This window comes from Wasmannia auropunctata, unplaced genomic scaffold (assembly GCF_000956235.1).
Source record: "Wasmannia auropunctata unplaced genomic scaffold, wasmannia.A_1.0 LD314596.1, whole genome shotgun sequence".
NCBI lineage: Eukaryota > Metazoa > Arthropoda > Insecta > Hymenoptera > Formicidae > Wasmannia > Wasmannia auropunctata.
The window spans coordinates 1-4,274 of NW_012048294.1; the positions used below are offsets into that span (position 1 = coordinate 1).

Here is a 4,274-nt window from a genome sequence, read left to right on the forward strand (position 1 = left end):
TTCACGCTCGCAGATCTTGTCGGTCCGCTGGTTACCCAAAGAGAGAGCGGGAGAACGGAAGGCGACGACCGACGCGCCAACCAGCGCGATCGCGACGCCACATCACTCCCCCCTTAGTGAAAGCGTTAAAGGAAATACTTATTACCTGCTAATGCTAGGCGCGAAAACGAACTAAAATAAAATAAAGATATTATCACAAAACAAAACATAAAATATTATTGCGGTCTAGCCTAGCTGCCAAAAATATAATTAAACTTATTTGTAAGAGTATATGATGATCACTTAGCGAAACTAACCCTTTTTCGTTTAGCCGCTGGGCCGGAGTAAGTCTTTGGTTCCGTTCTTACTACATTAGACGGCGCAGAAGGGACAGTTGGCGCGGCCGAAAGATCGACTTCCGGGTCCTGGATAACTAAATAGGCGGGTTTAAGCCGATCGATTGCGACATTGATACGTCTACCGTTTACCTCGATGGCGAAAACCTTGTCGGAGACACGTTCTAGCACTCTGTGCGGTCCAGTATATGGTTGATCCAAAGGACGTTTGGTACCCTCGACTCTAAGGAAGACATGTGAGCAACTGTGCAAGTCCTTGTGAAAAAATAGTCTGGGTTTGATGTGGTGAGTAGCTGGTCGAGGTCGTAACTTCTGCATGATAGTACGGAAATCTTCCACGAAAATCCTTGGATTGCTTGGCATTTCTTCGGAGGAGAAAAATTCGCCCGGTACTTTAAGTGTGGTACCATAAACCAGCTCGGCGACAGATGTGTCTAGATCCTCTTTGTAACATGTCCGCAAACCGAGTAGAATTACTGGAAGAGCATCAATCCACTGAGTCCCGTCATGACACATTAATGCCGATTTAAGCGAACGATGCCATCTCTCTATCATTCCGTTGGATTCCGGGTGGTATGCGGTTGTTCGGCAGCGCTTGGAGCCGACTAACTTCGCCAAGGCGTCGAATAGCTGGGCCTCGAATTGCGAGCTTTGGTCTATTGTTATGAGGCGAGGGGCTCCGAACCTGACGATCCAATGTGTGAAGAAGGTCTTCGCCACGGACTCTGCTGTACAGTCGAGCATCGGAATGGCCTCCGGCCATCGCGTGAACCTGTCGATCATTGTCAGTATATACTTGTGCCCTTTAGATGGTGGGAGTGGACCAACAATGTCTATATGAATATGCTCGAAACGTGTGTCCGGCACCGGTATTTTAGCCAGGGGCGTACGGTTGTGCCGGTGGATCTTTGATTGTTGACACGCCAGGCAAGTACGAGCCCATTCCTTGATGTCTTTGGCCATGGCAGGCCACACAAATTTCTTCGCAATTTGCCGGTGAGTCGCTCTGCCACTAGGATGTGACATTTGGTGTACCAGATCGAACACTCGCCTTCGCAGTGGCTTGGGAATATAAGATCTGATATCCTCCTCGGAAGTATCACAATAGATAATCGTTGCCGTTTCCGACAAGGTGAACTTTTTGAGTTTTAACGATGTTGTCGTTCGTTTTAATTGCTGTAGTTCCTCGTCGGTAGTCTGCAGCTCGGCAATCTCCTGCATATCTATGCTGGTTGGCATCGCAATGGTATCGATGCGGGATAATGCGTCCGCTACGGTGTTTTCGACCCCTGTCACGTGACGAACGTCCGTTGTAAACTCCGAAATAAACAGTAAGTGACGGGTTTGCCTCGGAGACATTTGATCCGTTTGCCTTTTGAATGCGTAAATTAACGGCTTGTGGTCTGTAATGATATGGAATTTTTGACCTTCGAGCATGAATCTAAAATGTTTAATGGCGGCGTAAATAGCTAATAATTCTCTATCATACGCGCTGTACCTTGTCTGTGTAGGGGTGAGTTTTCTGGAAAAGAAGCTGAGTGGCTGCAGTATCCCGTTGCTATATTGATGCAATACTGCACCAATTGCCTTATCCGAAGCGTCCGTTTGCAACGAGAGCGTTGCTTTACTGTCTGGGAAAACGAGCAAGGTGGCCTGGGCGAGATGTTCTTTAACTTGTTGAAAAGACTGCTTGAGTTCCGTAGTCCAATTTATTGCCGTATTGCTGTTACGTTTGTGTCCAGCGATTATCTTCTGTAATGGTGCTTGAACACTGGCAATGCCCTTGAGGAAACGGTTGTAGAAGTTCGCCATTCCTAGAAAACGACGAAGGCCTTTAATTGTTTTGGGTTCTTGGAATTCAATAATGGCTTTGACTTTTTCGGGTAAGGGTTTAATACCTTGAGCGTTGATCGTGTGCCCCAGAAAGTCAACGCTGCTCCGTCCAAAAACACATTTGTTTGGATTAATTGCTATGCCGTAATGCTGGAGTCTCCTAAATAGGGTTTCTAGATGTTTCTTGTGTTGCTCTTCGTTTTCGGAGGCGATCAGGATGTCGTCCAGATATACAAAACAGAAATCCAACCCGGCTGTCACTCGGTCGATGAATCTCTGGAAGGTTTGAGCAGCGTTACGGAGCCCAAACGTCATAAACGGAAACTCAAACAATCCAAAGGGTGTGATAATTGCGGTCTTAGGAACGTCCGATTCGCGAACTGGTATTTGTTGGTATGCGCGCACTAAATCGACGGTGGAAAATATAGTTTTCCCATGCAAAAAGTGGGTGCTATCCTGGAGGAACGGAATCGAGTAGCGATCTGGCATAGTCACCTCGTTGAGTTTGCGATAATCGCCGCACGGGCGCCAGTCACTGTTTTTCTTTTGCACCAGATGGAGGGGGCTGGCCCAAGGACTTTTGGATGGTCTGCATAATCCTTGTTGCATCATGTATTCAAATTCCTTCTTCGCTGCTTGCAGTTTCTCGGGGCAAAGCCGTCTGGCCTTTGCTGATACCGGGGGGCCTGTAGTTTCGATAACGTGCTCCACGCCATGTGTGGTTTCCTTTGGAGTTATTGACGTCCTGGTTAAATCCGGAAACTTGTTCAGAATTTCCTTGTAAGAGCAACTCTCAGCCACAACTGCCACCCGGGCGCTTTTATTGGTCAGCTGTGCGGAGATTTTGAGTAGGGTGGTGCCGTCAATTAAACGTTTGTGCCGCACATCTGGTAGGAGATTGTAGTGCGATAAAAAATCTGAGCCGATGATGTAAGTGTCCACGTTGGCTACTACGAAAGGCCAGCGAAAAACACGTCGAAAGCCCAAGTCGAGTTGTAGTAACTTCTGTCCGTAGGTGGAGATCGGTGTTCCGTTTGCTGCGTACAAAACTTTGTCACTGAGCTGCGCACGGCTGCGTATTGTAACTGGAATGACTGAGATGTCTGCTCCCGTGTCGATCAGGAACTTAAGGCCAGTGACACGGTCTCTAACAATGAGACGGCGGGCTACCGCGGCCAAACCATCTGCCGTCGGGGACAGTTCGGCCGTTAGTTTTCCTGTTCTTTAGACTTCCATCCGCAGGGTCGGGTGCACTTAGTGGCTTTGTTGCCAAAGCGTCGATGGTACCAACAGTAGTTCGATCTTTCGCCCGACCTAGATCTCGAACGATCTCTTCGCCGTTCGCGCGAGGTGCTGCGCGATAGACGCGTCTCGAGCTGGGTAATTCTGTCTATAAGTGCCGAAAGCTGCGAATCCTCGGCGGGCGCAGTCGCGGATTGAACTGCCACCGCGTTAATCCCGGTGGGCAACACGTCCGTTATTCGATCTGCCAATTGCGATAATTCTTCCAGGTCGTGTTTCGTCGCTGTCAGGATGGCTTGAGTTTGTTGCGGTAAGCGTTGGAGCCAGAGCGACTTGAGAACGTCCTCCGACAGGCCGGTTTGCGCGAGGTCACGCATCCTACGAAGCAACTGCGAGGGGCGACGATCGCCGAGCTCGACTTCGGTTAATAATTTACGTAATTTCTTTTCCGTACTATCCGCGAAACTTTTAATTAACCTGTCTTTTAGCGCCGCGTATTTGTTACCCGCCGGGGGATTAAGCACGATATCACTAACTTCCGTCATCAGGTCGTCGCCAAGGCACTGTACCACGTAATTATACTTTGTATCATCTGTAGTTACACCGGCGGTGAGGAATTGGGCCTCCATTTGAACGAACCACAGGTCCGGCTTAGATTTCCAAAACGGCGTGGCCCTTATTCCGACGCGTGTGAGCGAGGGTAGATCCGTCGCGCCCCGCGTCGCTGCACCGCTGTGCTCTCCACTCGAAGGAGGGTTCTCGTTACTCATGGTCACGCTCTACGGTTCCGCACGCGCTAAGTCACTCTAAGCACGACACGATCACGTCGGGGTCACCAGTTATGGCGAGTTCTCACAATGGCGT

The 4,274-nt window shown here is 49.3% G+C and overlaps 1 pseudogene; it reads left to right on the top strand.

Annotated features, from left to right (window-relative positions):
* The first annotated feature begins 3,608 nt into the window (after window positions 1–3,608).
* LOC105460845 lies at window positions 3,609–4,114 on the top strand (annotated as a pseudogene).
* Window positions 4,115–4,274: the final 160 nt, after the last annotated feature.